The 21,454-nt window shown below is 34.3% G+C and overlaps 12 non-coding genes across 12 annotated transcripts; 7 read left to right on the top strand and 5 right to left on the bottom strand.

Annotated features, from left to right (window-relative positions):
- Nucleotides 1–3,415: 3,415 nt before the first annotated feature.
- Nucleotides 3,416–3,534, bottom strand: LOC142987745 (5S ribosomal RNA). The gene has a single exon (XR_012960533.1). It is a non-coding gene; the product is annotated as a 5S ribosomal RNA (ribosomal RNA).
- A 109-nt stretch (nt 3,535–3,643) lies between these two features.
- LOC142987741 (5S ribosomal RNA) lies at nt 3,644–3,762 on the top strand. Its single transcript, XR_012960529.1, has one exon. It is a non-coding gene; the product is annotated as a 5S ribosomal RNA (ribosomal RNA).
- A 411-nt stretch (nt 3,763–4,173) lies between these two features.
- On the bottom strand, nt 4,174–4,292 carry LOC142987740 (5S ribosomal RNA). Its single transcript, XR_012960528.1, has one exon. It is a non-coding gene; the product is annotated as a 5S ribosomal RNA (ribosomal RNA).
- A 197-nt stretch (nt 4,293–4,489) lies between these two features.
- Nucleotides 4,490–4,608, top strand: LOC142987748 (5S ribosomal RNA). Its single transcript, XR_012960536.1, has one exon. It is a non-coding gene; the product is annotated as a 5S ribosomal RNA (ribosomal RNA).
- Nucleotides 4,609–10,034: 5,426 nt separating this feature from the next.
- Nucleotides 10,035–10,153, bottom strand: LOC142987739 (5S ribosomal RNA). The gene has a single exon (XR_012960527.1). It is a non-coding gene; the product is annotated as a 5S ribosomal RNA (ribosomal RNA).
- Nucleotides 10,154–10,262: 109 nt separating this feature from the next.
- On the top strand, nt 10,263–10,381 carry LOC142987738 (5S ribosomal RNA). Its single transcript, XR_012960526.1, has one exon. It is a non-coding gene; the product is annotated as a 5S ribosomal RNA (ribosomal RNA).
- Nucleotides 10,382–11,629: 1,248 nt separating this feature from the next.
- LOC142987737 (5S ribosomal RNA) lies at nt 11,630–11,748 on the top strand. Its single transcript, XR_012960525.1, has one exon. It is a non-coding gene; the product is annotated as a 5S ribosomal RNA (ribosomal RNA).
- Nucleotides 11,749–13,746: 1,998 nt separating this feature from the next.
- Nucleotides 13,747–13,865, bottom strand: LOC142987756 (5S ribosomal RNA). The gene has a single exon (XR_012960542.1). It is a non-coding gene; the product is annotated as a 5S ribosomal RNA (ribosomal RNA).
- A 1,260-nt stretch (nt 13,866–15,125) lies between these two features.
- LOC142987755 (5S ribosomal RNA) lies at nt 15,126–15,244 on the top strand. Its single transcript, XR_012960541.1, has one exon. It is a non-coding gene; the product is annotated as a 5S ribosomal RNA (ribosomal RNA).
- Nucleotides 15,245–17,338: 2,094 nt separating this feature from the next.
- Nucleotides 17,339–17,457, top strand: LOC142987754 (5S ribosomal RNA). The gene has a single exon (XR_012960540.1). It is a non-coding gene; the product is annotated as a 5S ribosomal RNA (ribosomal RNA).
- Nucleotides 17,458–18,871: 1,414 nt separating this feature from the next.
- LOC142987747 (5S ribosomal RNA) lies at nt 18,872–18,990 on the bottom strand. Its single transcript, XR_012960535.1, has one exon. It is a non-coding gene; the product is annotated as a 5S ribosomal RNA (ribosomal RNA).
- Nucleotides 18,991–19,099: 109 nt separating this feature from the next.
- On the top strand, nt 19,100–19,218 carry LOC142987749 (5S ribosomal RNA). Its single transcript, XR_012960537.1, has one exon. It is a non-coding gene; the product is annotated as a 5S ribosomal RNA (ribosomal RNA).
- The last annotated feature ends 2,236 nt before the right edge of the window (nt 19,219–21,454 follow it).

Below are 21,454 nucleotides of genomic sequence, written 5' to 3'. Positions count from 1 at the left end.
CGAAGTCAGGTGCTATTTCTTCATAGCACTTTTCATAGCTACAAGGAACAATTACAAAAAAAAAAACATTTTACCCAACAACAATATGGATCCTACCATCCTACAGCTAACAGCTCACATAACCAGTTTTTCCACCATCCAACAAATAGCCTTTAAACTTCAAACTTGGGACTTTAAAGAGTAAAGTCCAAGCTTTCAACTGTCTTGCTGGATAGCATCTCGACTGGCGTCCTCCACGATTATACTAGATCCTACTTCTTGAGAGGTATAAATCGTTTTAGGAATTTTCTTTGGTTTAAAACTTTTGTTCGAGAAAATTCTTGAAGAAATCTTGTTGCTTTGTTTGATGGGGTCTATTTGTTGATGTTTGTGTTGGGATGTAGTGTAGTAGTTTGAAGAAATAAGGACGGGTTTTCTAAAATGAATGATGTTGAAAACAAGTGTGAAAAAAATAATGAAATTAGGGATATTGAGTCCGATCACGTACATACATCCTTAGACTTTTAAACTTTATTTTTGGTTAACGTCTAACTAAGTACTGTTGGCGTTACGGGGACTTTTACAAACCGAAGTCGTGATTCTCTACCGTCAGTACTATCGAGTACCGACAGTATATTATGACATTTAAAATGTACTACAAAATGATTCTACGGCGACCGCTAGAGGCGCTGATCAGATTTTTAAACAGAATTTCTCGATTGCTAACTTCCTCGATATTTTTGGATAGTCGATAATGGTAGAGAATCGTGCTACTATAAACAATCGACTTTTATTTCCGAAGTCGTAGAATATCTCTTTTGATCTTGTTTAATCTTTTATAAAATATTTAAATACCCCAGCCTACCATTAATAACATTTACTATGCTGTTAATCCGGCTTAATATTTTCTTTAAAATTGAAAATGTTGTAGTGTTGATTCTGCACTGGCCGAAAATTAACCAAAAATAAAACCTTTCTCGCTTCGTGTTTTATTCTAGTGTTGAGAAAATAATTGAAGAGGTGGGCTGAGTGTGGCGGAATGTAAAAAGTTCACTCATCCAGGATTTGAAGTGGCCACAAGGTTGTTTGCGAGACTTGGATTGGGTCAAGGTTTTTGACATTGTGGTGTTTTGAATGTCATGTAAATACCTACTTTATACTCGTTGTTAGTAAATTTGTTACCTTAGTTATGTTTTAGGTCCGCAATGTCCTAAGAAAAGTGTACTTCGTATATAACTAGATTTGGTAAGGTTGTGCAACTTGAAAGCTTTAAATTTGTGATGTGCGTTGCGAGTTTTGCTATATTAGTAGAACTACGATAAGTATAAAGTTTGCTATTTTTCAACTACCAAATTACAAGATTATTTTAATGAGAACGATCTTTCTCAGTTTTTCTCTACCCGTAGCAGGGAAAAGACCACCTGCAAAATTTGGACATACAATGATCGTAAAACAATTTTGATAACATGATTATCAACCTTGCTTTCAATCTTACTAACAAATATTTCAGTATCTACTTATACAAGCTAACTTAACTAACTATTCTTATAAATCCTTCCAGCCACCAGATTGATGGCCACAGCACTCCACAAAAAGAACCCTTTCACCAAAAATAGTCCACTTTATTTTCCAAACTGAAGTATCGGGGATTTTTCTAAAGCATCCCCCAACATCCCCGCTGGGGGGCGTTCATTAGCTATTAATTAAGGGTGGTCGCAAGCGAGCGATCTACTCATTAATTCAAAGCACCGTCTGCGGCCCGTCTTAACAATGACGTTGGGAAACACTGCCATAGGGATTGTAAATATTTTACAGAGTACTATACATGTTTTTTTTCTGATCAAAGGAAATATTTTCTGGTACTACGTATAGATAACTAAGTAGTAACCCTGAGTTACTAAGATTCTCTGATACTTTTAGCATTCTTGCGGTAGTGCTCTTTGCGACAATATGAAGCTTTGTGTGTTCTGTAATGACATTAGGTTGAGAATTAAAATACGTAAGTAAATAGTGATGATACTTTGAAATAAAAGAATGGACCTTAGCCGAAAATAATGTGTTACAATAAATGGTAAGTATTTCTTCCAAGGCATTTTCATAATAACAGAGTAATCGTTTTAATCACGACCAACACTTTCAACTGAAACAAAAACAAAAATCTCAGTAACACTAACTAACACTTAACTAACCTAAGCTTTCCAAACTACTTTGAACCGGTTGAATCTGGTAAAAACCGGTTTCAACCAGTGTCCGTTGCTCCTTCAAGATAAAACTGAGCTCTCACTTAATCTTAAGATTTCATGACTTGTTCGTTCCATCCCTGTATTTACGAAAGGCTATGTATTAAAACAGTTTAAACCATGGATTAAGGGTGAACGTCAAAGAAAATCGCTGGGGGTGTGAATAATCTTGTTGGAATGGTTTATGTGGTTTTTATGGGTAATTGAAGGTTTATGGCGCATTATGGTTTGTTCTATGTGAAATGGCTTATGGTGTTTTAATATTTCTTGGGCGTTTTCTTTTGATATTACGTCTAATATCGCCAAGGGGCGTATTTATATCAGGTGCATGGAAGCTTCAGGATAACATTTCTCATTTATTATTTACAGAAAACGTAGTTAGTGGCACTTGTACAATAAGTACTTTAAGCCAGGTCTTTTTAAACATACATTCATAACATCACGCCTTTCCTCCACATGGGTAAATAAGACTAAAGAAATGTCGGATCCAGGTCACTTTTATATAAATTATATACCTTTTTATATTTACTTGTAATGGCATAGAATGCAAAGGTCCTTTTCGACACGTGTGTATATTGTTCTGTACACGAATTCAATATAAAAAACAAAACACAACACTTAAGGCCGTTTTCACCACCACAAAACTAAGCATCTATTTTAAATTCCTATAATATAAACATTTCCGAACTTTTTCATATAGAATACTCTATATTTTGTAAGTAATGGAACCAGCACTCAAGCCTTTAAACTAATGAAAGAATACCTCACTCCAAAAAGAACGTTACTCGTTCAGTGAATTTTATCCGAACTAAATTAGAGGTGTGTTTCAAGCGACAAAGTAAACGGCTTCCTAATACAGGGGATAATTAGGACATAGTAAATGTAAGAGGTTAAAAGTAAGTGTTTTATTTGAAATTCCTTTGTGACTCTTTTGCTAGGGTTAACTTTGTGAACGGTATTTTTATTTTAGCTTAGAATATTAAGCGTTTGTATTTTAATTAGCTATTTTTCTACAGGAAATAACAAAAGTTGTTTTTATGTTACTTTGCTTGACCTTTGGCACAAATTATAGTGGCAGTCACCGATGCGGTTTGAAACTTTTTTTTGTAATATCAAAAGAACAGGAAAAAACTAATTTAGCCGATAACATCTGTTAGAAAATTATGATTGAAAAAATTTCCAATGTAAAAGCAAAAAGCCAACGTCACGCGGTATTCCCAGGCGGTCACCCATCCAAGTACTAACCGCGCCCGATGTTGCTTAACTTCGGTGATCGGACGAGAACCGGTGTATTCAACATGGTATGGACGTTGGTGACAGCGGGGCTGCAATTTCTATTCACATTACGTTGTAAGATAATTTTAGTTACTGAAATTATTTTTAACTTTGGCAAGCTACAGTGCGAGTGTTTTATCAATACTGTCGCCAACGTCCATACCATGTTGAATACACCGGTTCTCGTCCGATCACCGAAGTTAAGCAACATCGGGCGCGGTTAGTACTTGGATGGGTGACCGCCTGGGAATACCGCGTGACGTTGGCTTTTTTTATAAAACTTTTATAACAATACAAGATGGTAAAGACAATTTTGCAAGTATGTATCATTTCTAATTATCAATACTGAACTATAGATATAGACGAATATCTGTTGATTAAACGGTGAAAAAGAAAATATTTTTTCTATGTTGCATGTGGACACAAAAATAATACTTAACATTTAACTGTGGATCAACACCATTGCTTTTGCCTTTGAAAAATTAGAACTAACGGATTCAGTGTCAATGTAGTACGAAAATACCTGAAAAACTTTCGACTAACTATTAAATTCAGGCGAAGTTTATAAACGTGCTGAAAATATAATTTGACTACAATGAAAGTGTAGTATTCCTTTCTACAGTCTCTAAAAAAATATAAAGTAACTCGATGTAAGATTGTCATTTGTTTAGGATAAAAAAGCCAACGTCACGCGGTATTCCCAGGCGGTCACCCATCCAAGTACTAACCGCGCCCGATGTTGCTTAACTTCGGTGATCGGACGAGAACCGGTGTATTCAACATGGTATGGACGTTGGCGCTTCAGACGCTGAAATGTTTCGATACATGAAAATAATTATCTATACATAGACGTATTATGTCGTAGCTTTATTTATTTTTATAGAGACAGTGCGTTGTTGTTGCTCCCCAAATAGATGGTCGTACTAAAATAAATGCCTACGTCAGAAATGTAATGTATCGAAAATGAAATGTTGGCTCATTGTAGCATGATGCTTGCCAACATCCATACCATGTTGAATACACCGGTTCTCGTCCGATCACCGAAGTTAAGCAACATCGGGCGCGGTTAGTACTTGGATGGGTGACCGCCTGGGAATACCGCGTGACGTTGGCTTTTTGATATTTTTTATAATCCTCTTTTAAATCTTTAATATCAGTTAGCGTTACGCATTTAATTTACTGGTTGTTTATCCTGCTTATTTTTATTTATTTTACTGCACTGGATTTCTACAATTTTATCACAGGAAAATAATATAATAAAAAATGTATAATCATTTACGAAGGCCTTTAGTTTCCAAGATATTTTTTGTAACATTATTTAACGTTCCGTATTAATACAAAGGAGCCTTTTCCACCAAAGAGGTTAGAATCTTATTAACCGTTATTACAGTGCAAAATGATTAAGCTCTAAATAGAGGTATAAAATGATTTTTGCTAAAAGCCTCGCTAAAAGCGCCCCATATTAGGTCGTGGTTAGTTGGCTTTAGTGCACTCACGTTTAGCTTAAAATGAGCTATTGCTTTTTTAGTTCAGCTTATCTTGTGAAGGTGTTTTGGCGTGTAGCTTTTTGTATCAAATTTTGAACTGCAAAGGTAAAATGTAATAAAGTTTGTAATTGATATATTATTATGGTCCTGGTATTTCAGCGTTAAAACACGTAAGAAAGAGTAAGACTGATTGCGTTTTGGAAAAGTAGTATATCATATTTTGCCATTTATTGTATGTGAAGATTGATTTTTTTTCTAAATAAATTGGGGAATTTGCAAGTATGGTTATTTAACAATGTTTTTCAGATTGAATATTATGAAACAATGTTTAAATAAAATGAACCCATAGCTGCATAGTCTATTTTAATTAATATTGCAGCTTAATTTCAACGGACATATAAAAAGAACAAAAACCAAAGAAAAAAAATAGAAAACCATAAAGAACAATTTCCATTCCCACAATGGCTCTTCTAATCATACCAAATTCAGGTGACCCAGAAACGTATGAAAAATCCACTTGAGCAACAGAACAAAGCTTTAATGCAATGTGCATAATTGTGCTGTTATGTCGTGTGTCGACTGTCACCGTAACCCATTTGCACCGTTCCATAAATCATATTTGAGAGCCCACTGACGCCTGGGACTTGGCCAATTTTCCGCTTCATACTTTATAGATGTAAGGTTTGGGGTCTGGTCTCCTTAGAGATTTAGATCGTGAGATTGCATTGTCTTGGAATAAGATGATAGGGGACGGTGTGACATCTTGCATGGAAACGACTTACTGCTGTATTGTTAGACACTGTTCTGTGTTCCCGTGCAGTCAAAATTAATGTCCTGTCATACTTTTGGTCTGCAAAGTTAAGTTTGTAAGCTGTAGAAAATGTTGCTTTCTTGGTAAAACGGGTTCACCTTTTGACAACGTTAGTCTTAGTTAATCATTTTGTGGTACAGTGTTAAGGTTATATCAAAGATAGAGTAACCACTCGCCTAGTTTTTCTCTTCAGTTTTTCGAGGCGTTGACACACGTACTTGAATTATTTTCCTAGTGCAATCTTTCAAAGATAAATCACCTTTAAAATTCGATAGCACATGACGTCTGGCAACGATCAGGTCTTCAAAAACACAGATGAGACTTAAAGTCTCGAGTCTTCAAGTCTCTAAACTTCTGAGGAAAAGAGAAATAGAAATGAACAAAGAAATCTATGATAGTCCATGTTCAGACTCTTCGTATTCTACCTACGGGCGACAGATTTTAAAATGGATGACAACCATCGTTTCGCTTTGTGTCGCGCAGTGAGTGACTATGCAATTTGTCTCTACTCCTACGTCATTCATTTGTGGACTCTGTGTCATGTGCCGTGATTATGTTTGTGATTGTTGCCTGAATGTACAGTAAGCGTTGGTTCATTGCGACTGTAATGTCTTAGTTACTGGGTCTATAAATTGAGATTTGGGATCAATTTGATGATTTAATAAGGTTGATGTAGTTTTCTCTATGCGTATGTGTACTTTTCTCTAGAGAAAGGAAAACCTCATATCATATTTTTGACTTATTTTTATTATTAAACGAATGGTCCATTCCATTCATTCCATTCATTTGCAATTAGAAATCATCTATTACCATTTTTAAGAAGAAATCTCGGTAGTTTAAATGTTTGTCTGTTATACTATCGCGGCTAACCCTCGGATTTTTTCCATACATATGAGTGGGGCCAATCTTAAACATAGGTTATTTTTGTTACACACGATCCTACCTACAGTCACATTCATTTTACTCTAAACTATTTCAAGACTTAAACAATTTTATGAAAGCCTTCCATAGAAATAATAGATTTAAATCAAGTGTAGCGTAAATCCACGCATCACTATCCAAGCAGCCACAAAGGGTTGTAAATGATATAGCACGGGGCCAGCTTGTCTATTTATGTTGCGACGAGGGTGTGAATCGACTTGTGCATGATATAACAGCTCGGGGCCACCGCAGACTGAGGGGGACTCAACCGTTTGCTGCTTATAGAAACTTAATCGGTTAGGTACTGTCGTTTGTCGTTTATGTTTTCTGCTTGAGTTAGTTTTGACGTGACTGTGATGCACGAGGTTCTAAGATAGATAGGTAGTATAGGTACTTTATGGTCCTTGTCTCATAGTGCTTTTCGTGATAATTAGGTTACGGGGTTGAATAGGCGATAGGTAAATACAACATTGCTTGCCTGGATTTTTTTGTGTTTTCTATTTACATCAAGGTTACTTAGCCATTCAATAAGCATTTTATCTATCCCTCCCTGAAGGTTATATTTATTATGTAATAGGCACAAAGATCTTGAGTGTTTTCAGATCGGTATTGAATTATTTTATTTTGTTAATTTATGTCTTTATGTACACAGATATCTGCGTAAAATATCATCAACTCTTGTTTTTTTTTGTTTTGTCTATATTGATGTCTTCGTGCCAATTAAATTACCTACAAATCATTAAACAACTTAGAATCATCCTTAAATCAATTACAAAACTGAAAAGTGATCCCAAAACAAGACCAATAAACCTATCACACGAAACCATCTCAAAGCAGGGCACAACACCATTAATCTAACCGAACAATGGAACTAAAACAAACGGTTCTGTACCCCTGCCCTGTGTCCAGACTCACTTGACCATTCAAATTTATGGGACGTCGTCGCCATAGCCCGCTTACACGAGCTCTGTTCAAACTAAACCATTATTGATTAACATATTATTTGTGGATGAATATTTATGTCTTGTTGTGGTTAGAATTAGCGAGGGAAATGAGCAAATTATGTTGGGTAATGGGTGGTTTGTTATGATCGGAAGGGTTGGCCTTGGATTACGTGACAGGAGTGAAAGAGACAATGGCATTCGGAGTGCGACGACATATGAAACAATATTTTACCAACAGCATTAAAAAATTGGAGCACAGTTAAAAGTTTTTTTTACACGTTACACGTACCATAACCACACTACGACGCAGCGACAAAATGTGGTTGCGATTTGGATTTGCATTATTATAAAAAAGCATTTTCATAAAAGAATTAATTTTAATTACTTGCTGATGTTTTGGATATACTTTGTCGAAAGCAGTTATGTTGGTGAATTCACGTTCATAAAGTTTCACGTGAGTCAATATAATTATTTCGTTAGAGTATGAAAATTTACCCTCTTATTCATAAACACACTATAAACCTATTTTAGTTAAAACACTTCCAAAATAATATGTTTTCTCTTTTTCATTTAGTTTAGGAGTGAAAGAAACAAAACTCTTTATAAGCCTATCATAATTTCATATATTTTTATGAATAACATGGTTAATTTTTAATGGAAATTTATCGGTCTTCTCTATTGTACTAAATACGAAAGCAATATATTGTTTGTATATATTTTTTTTACCCAGAAAATCCTTACATTCTTCCACCTAGGGTTGCCTCACAGTCCCGCGGCATCTAACTTTTAATTAGGTCTCTCAGCCCTGTATTATTCAGGGCTCGCGGTGCTACGGTAGAAATTACCAAAGTTAAGAATTTTTATATCGATATTATTAAAGTGAAGAAAGTTTGTGCAAAATTATCTAGGATTTTATGGGTTTTTAGCAGCATATTAAGGAAAGATTTTCTTTTGTAGTAAAAAGACGTTTATTTATTTACCTTGCATTTGGACTATTTGCCATAGAGTAACGCACCTGGCAGTCATTGCAGTGTCTGATATTGCAGACGAAACGACGTTTTCGACGTTTGTATCTCATAGTTAAATCACAAATTATGTACATATTGTTAGATCATTAATCACTTAAGAATCAATTAATGTATTGTTGAGAACTGGCAATGTATCTTTTTTTTTGCATTTGTTCTTATTAAATAAATAAATAATGCATGCCTTATTACACGTAATAATATGATAATATAAGAACTACTTTCTGAATTTAAGCACCGAAACATATTCAATGAAAACTATCTATAACATATAACATCAATCCAACCGCAGACTATAACTCTATAACCTAAAATGCTTTAACCCCATCAAAGGCCTCTAATATTAAAATTACCTTACATCAAAGGTACACACAAAACAAGCCTGCACTTAACTATATTAAAACATGCTGAAAGCAGTCTGTGATAAGATACGTGTAGGATTTTTCTATTAGAAATACGTTTTAGGATATTAATTTTCTGTAGAGGCTGTCTAGCTATTGGTTTTGAATTTGATAAAAATAAAAACCACACGGAGTAATTATTTGTGCGATCCACAAATTGTTGTTTCGGGTCTGGTGGTACTTTGTGTCAGTTGTTTGTATGTTTGTAAAAATCCCCGCGACACAAGAGCAATTTATAGTGCGGGAGTTGTATTTTTTTAAAAAAAATTTTGAAAGAAAGGTAGCTTTATTGGCTCTGAATTTCCAACTATTTCCGTGAAAGATTTAATGAAAATCGCTTCAGAAGATAACAGTGAAAGCGTTTGTGAAAGATAGGAATAAAAACTTTCACATTTGTAGTTATTTAGTAAAAAAAGTTATTAGTGTGCTACCAAAGGTAAAAGGTCAGGTTAGATTTAAAACCCACGACCGCTTAAAAAAGTGTGCCTTTACCTACTATCATATTTTCGTGGTCACAGAAACGTTAAGCATTAAAGTTATACAAAATGTTTTTCAGCATGTTTCATCACGGGCAAAATAAATTGTATAAAAATAATATTCAAGTAAAACATTTTAGGAGATTCCACGAATGTTTTGAAAGCACCGGCAGACAACAATTAGAACAGACACAAATACCAACATTTATTATTCTAGCGGACCCACATCATCCTAATGTCCTAGGATTTAGATTAACGAAACATATCACTGTGTTTAAACGTAAAAACCTAAAACATTTTGTTGGGAATTAATGATTGTGTTTTATTTAAATGTAAAAGCGATTTTTTTCGAAAACAGCATACCTACCTACATGGAGTGAAGGCCGCATAGTTTTAAATCTATGTTCTATAAGTAATAATAAAAATACATAAAACTCTATTACAATGCAAAAAATGCTTAAGCATAAAAGCAAAAAGCCAACGTCACGCGGTATTCCCAGGCGGTCACCCATCCAAGTACTAACCGCGCCCGATGTTGCTTAACTTCGGTGATCGGACGAGAACCGGTGTATTCAACATGGTATGGACGTTGGCGATAGTTCAGCTGTAATTTCTATTCACATTATGTTGTAAGATATTTTTAGTAGCTGAAATTATATTTGGCTCACGCAAGCTACAGTGCGAGTGTTTTATCAATACTGTCGCCAACGTCCATACCATGTTGAATACACCGGTTCTCGTCCGATCACCGAAGTTAAGCAACATCGGGCGCGGTTAGTACTTGGATGGGTGACCGCCTGGGAATACCGCGTGACGTTGGCTTTTTGTTACATTTTGTATGGTACCTTAGATAGATTTAATTTATTTTATTTAAAACATATAAGCGAAATTTTTACATCGTTTTATTGTTAGGAAGTCAAAATGGAATGTGTTGATTAAAATAACTATTTAATGAATTATAGACGTGTTAATGACTACCAGAAGTATTTTCAAAAGTGCGATAAAATGCTCCAAAGTACAATCACCGACAAAATAGTTAACAGTTTTAGTAATATCGTTCACAAAATTGATATTCACAAATTGAATTGATATCACTTCTGCGTTGAACCGTACGTCGGGGTACACAATGGGCCGCACATTATTTGCATTTTCATACAACTGGCCAATCTGCATTGCAAACTTCCACAACGGATATGCAAACCTCTCCAAATTTTATGCTACACATCATCGAATCTAAATTAAACCTTATTTTGTAGGCTATAGAAACAATTTTTGTGTGTGTTTTTGTTGGATATTGGCACAAATATGTTGGTGTATTTGTTATACGTCGGGTTGTCATGGGTTGGCTTTGACGCGTCCAAATGACACGAACAAACAATTGTTCAAACATTGTTCGTTGGATGGCTCGTTTGTCAGAATTTGCTGTTAATTCCCTTGTAATCGGATATAGTTGATATGTTTGGTATTGTTTGAATTAGCAACTAAATGCTTGATGTGATTTTAATCTGAGATTATTGTTGGATAGAAATTAATTACGATTTCTGTTTAATGTGTTAAACTGTTCTAAAATAGTATTATATCTTTAGATTTAACGATCAGTAGTTCGATTCTCTACAACTATCGACTACCGACAACCAGCTTGTCATCGAGAAATTTTGTATGAAAATTTGATCAGCGCCTCTAACGGACGTCGTAGGAACTATCTTGGCAGAAAATTCTAAAAATCAAACTTTCGATACTGGATAGTACCGGCTGAACAAAATCGCGCTACAGTACAATAGTTGTTTTCCTTTGGACTATAATATTCCTAAACAATTTTGTAACAGTAAACACATTAAAGGTTTTCAAACAATTTATGTAAAATCAGATGAACCAGAAAAAAGGTTAAATATACATTTTCGTAGCAAAAAGTCGAGTGCTATCTTACATGTTGGCGACTAGCACTAAGTGCTTAGTCCGCCTGTCTTCGGAACTGGAACCGACAAATGCAGCCATGTGATTAGTTGAACTGCAAAATACAACTAAAATAACTTACAACATAATGTGAATAGAAATTGCAGCCCCGCTATCGCCAACGTCCATACCATGTTGAATACACCGGTTCTCGTCCGATCACCGAAGTTAAGCAACATCGGGCGCGGTTAGTACTTGGATGGGTGACCGCCTGGGAATACCGCGTGACGTTGGCTTTTTGTTGTCTAGATATATTTTTTTCACATGTCTTGCATTTGCACGATGATAATATTAACACTAACTTATTTAAGAACCTTGCTCATATCTTTCGGAAACCAGCTATTTTCTTAAAAAATATGTTATAGCGACACCTTTTTAGGATTACTTTCGGAGTTCTGCTCTATAGACACCCAAATATACCTATTTAATTTTTAAGTAAAGTAGAACAAAACAACCAATGAAATCTTTTCTCACAATATTTATAGTATAGGTACATTTTCTTAGCAACAAGTTAGGATCTTGAATGTTGGCGCCCAACACAATGTGCTTATTGTGTCTAGTCGGGCCATGTTCACAGTTACGACAAATGCGGGCCTGTGATTGGTTAGACTGCTAAAGACTTTACATTTGTTCTGTTAAATAAAACGATGTTAAGTAAGACGATATATTATTATATTTATTATGCAACTGTACAGTAGTGAATTAATTGATGTCTATTATTTGTAAAAAAAAACGATTTGTTTCTATAATAGGTTGCCGGTAGCTTCGAAGCAAAATTCACAAAATTTGCTTTTTTCTTTCAAAAATATTCTTTAATATTTTGTACTACAAGTCAACCAACTATGGGATAAACTTAATATTTTGAAAATTTGTTCAAACTGCTTTGTAGTATACGAAATTTAAAGTGATGACGTCATGACCACCCTTGCTTAAACTGTAAGGGAATGTGAGTAAGAAAATAAATCTTGCCTTTCATGTAATCAAATAAAACACGCGTATTCCCCAAAAAAAACTAGTCTATTAAATTTATTACACTTCATAGAATTGTAAAGCACCCATCAAATTTACACTTAATGCCAAAACATTGGTACACTCGTCACGTTGTCGATCGATTACAGTGCTTGCTCGTAAACTTGGCACTTTCAATTGCTAGACACTGTAACTTTGAGTTTACAACTATCGTCTGTACAAGCGAAAACAAACCTTATTGCTTTACAGTAAAGAGTAATTTCAGTGCACGAAATAGCATGGTTTTGGGAAGAAATCGAAATTTTATGTTCTTGCATTCAGGGAGCTTTTGAAATTTTAAGGCAAGGCGTTTACGAGTAGTGCTCTAGGTATAATTTTTATTGTGATTTTCATAGTTTTTTGATTGTGTCTCGATCACTCCGGGTTTATTACGGTACTCAGTCCAACGAATAAAATGACAAAGTGAGTCTATAGTAGATAATTCGTCTCAAGAGAATATAATGTGTAAATTTTACAATGGTGCCGATTTTTTTCACAAAAAGAGCTTAGATGATAGATAAAGATTATATTTAAATTTAGCCCCTTTATAAAGTCATATTTGTTCGAATCATAAGTTATTTTAAACATACTAAACACTTCGAGTCCATTATTTTAATAAAACAATTAGTTCTAAAACCTCAACAAAATTAAAGATAACATTTCTGCCACCGACTGTACAAAAACTGCAACCCAACAAAAATGGTCTACACTGTAACTTTGTCAAAACCTATCAAATTACACTGGCGTGCAAATTAAGTGGCTAATATAAACGCTGAGTGGGTTCACAGTCGGCATAACTGCGCATTAGTTATTCGCATACAATTAGAAGATGATCAGTGCTGTGTACACAGGATGCTGGATTAACGAACTTTGTGCAAACATGACGATTGTGGGTGCATTTGTGTGCTTGCACTGTATATCAATGTGTTGCGTATTGATTGGATAAGCTTGTATTGTGGGTAAAATAATGACAATCAAGAATGAAGGTACAATGCAAGTCAAAAAATTTAATTAAAGTAAATTGTTTCTTTAGATTACGGGAATTAACGCGAACATGCATTTTTACTAACGTTTCGGCCCAGGTTACACTCGCCGTGGTCGCAGGCTGTTAGTCAGTCGTGGTCGCAGCCAACGCGAAAGTTAAAAAAAGTTATGAATCGTTTATATTTTTTTAATAGATAGGTATATGATGTAAAATAATGTAAAAGTTCTAAAAAGTATCAAAAAGCCAACGTCACGCGGTATTCCCAGGCGGTCACCCATCCAAGTACTAACCGCGCCCGATGTTGCTTAACTTCGGTGATCGGACGAGAACCGGTGTATTCAACATGGTATGGACGTTGGCGAATGAGGAGAGAAAATACTCGAACACAATGTTGAGAGTTCTATTTTTGATGTCTCGTATTATTAACCGTTGAATAGTAATAGTGATTATTTATACGACGAAGTATTCAATGCTCGCAGTTGATTCTCCTTACGAATTCTATAATATAGACTGTCAATTGTTCTTTTTTATTATAAGCGCATTCTGTTCCATTGTTGGACAAGGGTCCCCCAAAATCTTCCACCTGTCTGTCGTTAGCTGCATCTCACCAGACAGGCAAAAACCTTTCAAATTGATTGCACCAATATTCCACAAATATCTTTGATAATTAATTATAGAATTATGATTCTTAGATGGCTTTTAGATAGGTTTTGCGACACTAACACCCCGGTTTCTGAGGTACCTTCATTTAGCAGTAGTTTATCTATTCAATAGCGTTAAAACTCATATAAAAAAATGCTATTGAATAGATAAACTACCGCTAAATGCACTCAGAAACCGGGGGTAAGTAAACTTTATTAATAAATACTCTACCTTGCTACACGGAAAATCACAAATAAAAAAAAGCATTTCATCTCTCTCTCACAACAGCGTTATCCAATACACCTGTCTCTTTCCCCCACACGTAGACCCTTCAAAAGCCCAGACATTCCCACCTTTTGTCCAACGGAACAAGTTTAAGCAATTCACTTAGCAAGTAATAAGTTTAAAATCATTACGCCCTCACCCCTGGGAGTCTGGCAGGAGTACAAACAGAACTGCTATCGAATCACTTATAATATTAATCATATTTGGATTGGCGAAAGGGCTGTAGGGTGGTTGTAATTTGAGGCTTTTGATGGATAGTTTGTTGAAATAAAATGTCTTAGAGTAAGGTGTCGCAATATTGTCGACCAATATTACCTAATCCATATCAGTACCTAATATAAAATCTAAAAAGATGTTATTTGTCATAGTTACTTTTATGACATTAAAAACATACATTTTAGCTCTGAAGTCACAAATCGTAACCAATGTTGTTGTTTATTTTGAGTATGGCTATAAAGAAGCAGTCTTGTCCCTGTGTCAGATTTTAATAAAAAAAAACCTTTTGAAGAATTAATATCGATAAATAAATACACAACAGATTTTTTCGCGTTCCTTCGTAATAATCAATTAATATTACATAACTGACAAGGTACTCTATTTCTGCACAGATAAAAATAAATTAGCTTCGACGTATCAAGTGTGTTTATTTAAAACACTCTGAATGTTTAGTTCGAATATTTCAGCTACACAGTCGCCAACGTCCATACCATGTTGAATACACCGGTTCTCGTCCGATCACCGAAGTTAAGCAACATCGGGCGCGGTTAGTACTTGGATGGGTGACCGCCTGGGAATACCGCGTGACGTTGGCTTTTTGCTTTTAATGTTTATTTTATTTTGGTAATCATTGTTGTGACGACAAACTCAAACTGTAATAATTATTTGTATTCCAAATTTTATCTTTTCCTTTTTTTTATTATTATTTTGAAAAGCTTACTTAGTTATCAAATCGTATCCACCCTATAGTTGTAAAGTTACTGATCAATTATGTAAACGTCGTGAGACTATTTTTTTGATCAGCTAACGATTTAATTATAATTATGTGATCAATAATTAGTAGGACAATATTTCGGCAGTATTTTCAGTTAGGAAAATTGCCAGTTTGTAAATTGAGCGATAAATAATTGAATTTGCAATTTGTTCTACAGTCAAACTGATAGTTGACAGCAGAAAACCATTTTTGGAGTTAATTAAAGATCCGGTATTTTTTTGCATTATTATGCATTTTCAATTTATGTAGAGCACATTATTATGGACATAAAAAAATCATAAATGTTGTCAAAAATATGACTGTTAGAAATGCATGCATGGGTCATAAACACAGAAAAAAACAAAACACTAAAATATTACGTATAAAAACTAAGCTCTAACTCAAAAGACCACTGAAAATACACTACAGTATGTACTACCATATTCACATACAGAATGACAAAAGCACCATCGAACGTACACTTAAAGCCACAAAGTTATACCACAAACAAAGACAATTAGCTTCTATTGTAAACCCATCAAGTCGAGCTCGCGCTCATCTATGAAAATTCAATTTTGCGGCGTACATGTTTTTGTCCCGTAGTGTACAATGGACGGCTTCTATTAAGGACACTTGTACACGTTGCTGTTTTGGTCACATTGGATTGACAGATTAGTTAACGGTCATTTTCTAACCGTAGTAGGAGTTTAGTTCTCTACACATAAAGGAAATCTTAGCGTGTAAGTATATTTGATGAGTATTTTCAAAAATTTCCATTTTAACATGATTTTATGCTGGTTTCATTGACAATTTTTAGATTACATAAAAATTGTGTACATTAATCAGTTCTATAATTACTTCAGAATATTTTTTGTTTAGGAGATAATCTCTAATAATATTGATCCATTACTAAGTTTTTTCGAACTATCCTCGCTCGAATGGTCTTAAATAAAATACAATTTTGATATACACGCTTAAAAATTCATATTCACTAACAAATATGATGCTGTTTGTTAATCAGACAGTGTTATGACAGACATAGAAATGAAAAAGTTATAGCTACCCAAAAAGTATCGGGATAAAATAAACTATATTTTATAACGTCTACCCGTCTCCCTGTATATCAGCCCTACAAATTGTAAACAAACATGTAACGTGTACAAAGGGTTTTTGTATTTGCATTGCACTGAAAGCAATCTGCAATGCAAACTCGCTTATGTAAGCGTTACAATAAAATCTGTGTACACATTTTAGTGGCCCGAAGTGTTTTATTGGTTCCGGAAATTACTTTGGTAGAATAGTGTACGGTATTTTTTACTGTTAATAGTTAACCGTTTTTACATATTAATGGCAACACTTTTTTTTACAAAATGTTACATTTTTATAAAAACAATTAAAAAACTTTACCTATCACTAGCTTTTGCCCGCTACTTCGTTCTCGTGAAATTAGTTCCCACGGTATCCTATGTGTTAATACAAGTTATAGGCTTTTAGTGCACCAAATTTTATAAATATCCGTTTAGTAGTTATTTCGTGAAAGAGTAACAAACATACTTACATCTATTCATACATACAAACTTTATTAAAAAGCAGGCTAGGTGCAAGTAGGACTAGCGCAAGATGAGTTCCGATATTTAAAACACGGCAAAAAAAATACACTTCTCTTGTATTTATTTCCGGGTCCGTTTTCACCCTTTGGGTACGGAACTCTAAAAAATAAAAATGCATATCTTCCACATGTCTGACTGACCTTTAAAATAAATATATTTTTCTAATAAGGTTATTTTTAAAATCATTCTCTTTTAAAAAATACTGGCACGTAACAGTATTAATGACCTTTGATAGAGCGCTCTCTTTTTCAACGATTGCATTCTATTGTATTTTATTTTTAAATATTTAAATATAGATTTACTTCCCATATTTTGGCACTGCAATCGCCAACGTCCATACCATGTTGAATACACCGGTTCTCGTCCGATCACCGAAGTTAAGCAACATCGGGCGCGGTTAGTACTTGGATGGGTGACCGCCTGGGAATACCGCGTGACGTTGGCTTTTTACTTTTTACACTGTATTTACTAGACTTTTAAAAAAAGGGATGAAACTGTCAATTTCATTATTTTGTCATCAATTTATTTGAATTATCCGAGCTAAAATATTGTTTTATAACTTTTCTGGTTGCATCTGCCTACACGTATGGAATTGTGTGATACATAAAGCCATATTATAATCTTTATCATATTTTAATTAAAGTAATTTTTCATCAAAATAACAGAACACTTATCATCGTTACTTTCAAAAAAATAGTTTGCGAACATTATTCTCTTTATTTCTCTAACTATCGCAAAGAACTCGAAACAAATTTTTGTTGAACATTAACACGCTGCCACTGCAAAGTGTTGTAAGTGAACATTGTCATTGTAGCTGTAGTAATGAACATTAGTGCGTGTAGCGGGCAGGTGACGTCATCATCTGGTTTAATGACGTCGTTAACTTGCATGCGATGTGAGCGTGTACGTTACGCGTGGGCGCTTGAAGTGGATAAGGGGGTAAAGGATTTGTCTTAAGACTAATTTATATTAGGTACTTACTATTGTATTTAAAAAATTCAAACGCACAGTAAAATTAACTTACTTTTTAGTAATTGATATAAACTGCAAATTTCTATTGAAGTGAGATACTATAACTAACCTTATAACTTTATATAATTAAGTTATAATATTAGTTGTGTAAAATTAAGTTGTAATATAATTTTCTAAGCGCCGGTTTTCCGACTGTTTTAATATAAGTTTGACGTAGAAACAACATTTTGAAATATGTTAACAGAATTTTTAGGAAAATATCTATCAAGATTATTTTTCGAAAAAAATATCTGGCGATGCAAAAGTAAATATTATAACAACTTATCTTATTAACAGTTTAAAACAAAAATGAACTGTATTTGGATACTGCATTAAATTCAACAATAATTATAATTATATTTATATAAGTAAACAATAACGTGTCCGTTTGTCAATCAATCCTAAATAATCGGCCTAGTTGGATCATTGCGGTTTGTTAAGTAGAACAATGGGCTCATTGGTGTGTTTGTCACTGAATTAGATATCTATTGGATAATTTGTTTGTATAATAAATTATAGTTTAGTGGGCTAGTTGTGTAATAATATAATAGAGTTATCAAAGAGGTGGTCATAGCCACAGGGTTAATTATTATTTTACAAGATTGAGCGCGCAACATTTTATAAGCATTTCTGATATTTGTTTTTGTATTGATACGAGATATATAGTGGACTGGAACGATATTCCTACTCTTTTCAGTACTTCAGTCATTTAAACAAACCACAGTTTCTTTTTTATGCTGTACAATTTTTGGTTAGCGTTTGTAGAATAGTTAGTATTTACTCTTTTAAAACTAACATTAATAGTATCTTTTTAATTGGAAATAGGCAAAATTAATTAAGAAACAAAAAGCCAACGTCACGCGGTATTCCCAGGCGGTCACCCATCCAAGTACTAACCGCGCCCGATGTTGCTTAACTTCGGTGATCGGACGAGAACCGGTGTATTCAACATGGTATGGACGTTGGCGATAGCGAAGCTGCAATTTCTATTCTAATTGTGTTATAGGATATTTTTAGTTGCTAAGATTATTTTTGGCTTACGCAAGCTACGGTATGAGTGTTTTATTAATACTGTCGCCAACGTCCATAGCATGTTGAATACACCGGTTCTCGTCCGATCACCGAAGTTAAGCAACATCGGGCGCGGTTAGTACTTGGATGGGTGACCGCCTGGGAATACCGCGTGACGTTGGCTTTTAGCATATTTCTTTTATTTCCCCGTTTCTGGTTACAGGTGTTTTAAGCCTAATAAATAGTGTTACATTTATTAGCTTTCAATTTCAGCGTTGGTATACATATTTTTTTACTTTAAACTTACTTTAAATTGCTCATAGTGTTTATAGCTAAGCCAATAATTTATGTCCGGGCATAAAATACAGGCTATGGCGTATTTTTTTGGCATTCTCAAATGTCTCTAGCACGTATATGCGTGTAGAGGGCGTCACTAAAAGGTGTCGCGACTAACTACTGAGTGTCATCAGAGCTCGTTGTTGTTATTAACATGCAAATGTACACCTGACTGTTTGTTTGTCACTTGTACACCATTTCAGTACTGTGTGTGGGTACTGCGTGAAGGCTGTAGGTATATAGATTATGATAGCTTTTGGTAGTCTGGATTAAGATTTAGTTAATTTTGTAAAGAAAAAAATTTAAGGTATTATTTATTATTTACATCTGTTTGTTTGTCACTTGTACACGTTGTATGTGCTGTGTGTAGGTATACGAATTATGGTTGCTTTTGATATTTCAGATTCAGATTAAACTAATTGAAAGAAAATTATATCAAGTCTTTATTATTTTCAATAATTAGCAAGAAAAAACAGTGTGTTAATATAAATAAATGGTACCTATTATCATACTAGATTTATGATTTACATTTTTGAGTTAACAGTTATTATGGGAAACCGTAATTTAAAGAAAATGATACAGTTTCGTACCCAGAATTAAGTAGAACGAAACAATTAATTCCCACAAATAATTGTTTCGTGTGAGAATTGAACCCACGACCTCATGACGCAATGGTAGCGTCTTTAACCACAGGAAACAAAATATTAACATAATGTAGAAATTCGCTCTAGGTCTAGTTGTATATGCTAGCTTTTTTAAATTAGTTATTATTTGTAAAAAATTGAGGTTGACAAAGAAAAATTTGCATGTAGATTTCATTAACCAGTTTTAAGTACTTATTGCTGCAAGATTAATAAATATAAACAGCTCATTTAAACCATGACATCCCATAACATCTAAGCAAAGCTACCATCAAATCATGTATTTCACCTGAGGTCCTATAACCATCATGTTAATCCCATGTCAAGTGATGGTTATAGCCCCTCCCTGCCCCCTCCTTACCCCCTCTTAGTGGGTAGTCTATGGGAACCTCCATGTATGTTTATGGTTAATAGAAGATGTTTGTTATGGAATATGAAGTGATATGGGAATGTTTAAGTGCTATGGGAAATTGTTAGTATTGTTGCCTGTTGTTATAGTGTTATGGGAATTTGTATGTTGTTCGTGTGGTAATATTTGTTTGGAAGGTAATTTAATAATTTGTAAGGGCTATATAAATATTTGATAGGCTATATTATTAGGCTTGAATAAAAATATTTTGTGTTAAAGTTTATTATTAATTTGACAAATGCAACCATAAGGCAAAAAAGGCCTTAATTTGCTATTTTTTTCATAACACTACGGTTTTTTTATTGGATGGTGTTGACAATGGTGTGTGATGTACACCCGCGTTTTTGCCATTTACAAATTAAGTTCTATGTATAGCATGTAACCAAAATCTAGGGCTCTCATTAAGAATATTCTGAAAAAAATAATTTGAAAAGAAGTAATACGTAAGAAATAAAAGTTCTTAAAGTATGAGCCCAAACACCTCGAACCAAATACCTCGTGAACAGTGTATGCTATAGCCTAGACTGCAGTCTTCTGTGGTTAAGTGTTATATATTATAATAATAGTTCAAATGGCGTCTCTCCTCATTCTCATAACACAATCCCAAGCAAAACATTTCCCGTATAAAAATATCAACTCAAGATTTAGGTTACGGTGTAAGGAAACGCGTTGGCAGTTGTACACTGACGACGTTCCGTGCCCTTTATGGCCCTTATGGTGTGGACTGACAAAGGCACGCCGCCACGAATTGTGTATAAACTAGGAAGTTTATATACGCTGTGATAATGTTGAAGAAGATTGTGATTTTAGAGTTATAGCTAGAAGTATGTACTATCGAACAAACTGAATCATGACCCACCATGTGCTCATTTTCTAAAACGCGTCTATATACGCGTAGGTCGAAATTGGCTTGAACCTTCGTTTCCTTGGTAATGAATTTGTTATCTGTCATTATTGCGACAAATCTTTGTGCGCCAATACAATAATGCTTTGCTACCGTTTTCAACAGGCTCCGTGGCGTAGAGGGTTGATTT

This window comes from Anticarsia gemmatalis, chromosome 3 (genome assembly GCF_050436995.1).
Source record: "Anticarsia gemmatalis isolate Benzon Research Colony breed Stoneville strain chromosome 3, ilAntGemm2 primary, whole genome shotgun sequence".
Classification (NCBI taxonomy): Eukaryota; Metazoa; Arthropoda; class Insecta; order Lepidoptera; family Erebidae; genus Anticarsia; species Anticarsia gemmatalis.
Note: the sequence above shows the minus strand (reverse complement) of the source record. Positions and strands in the feature narration are given on the sequence as shown.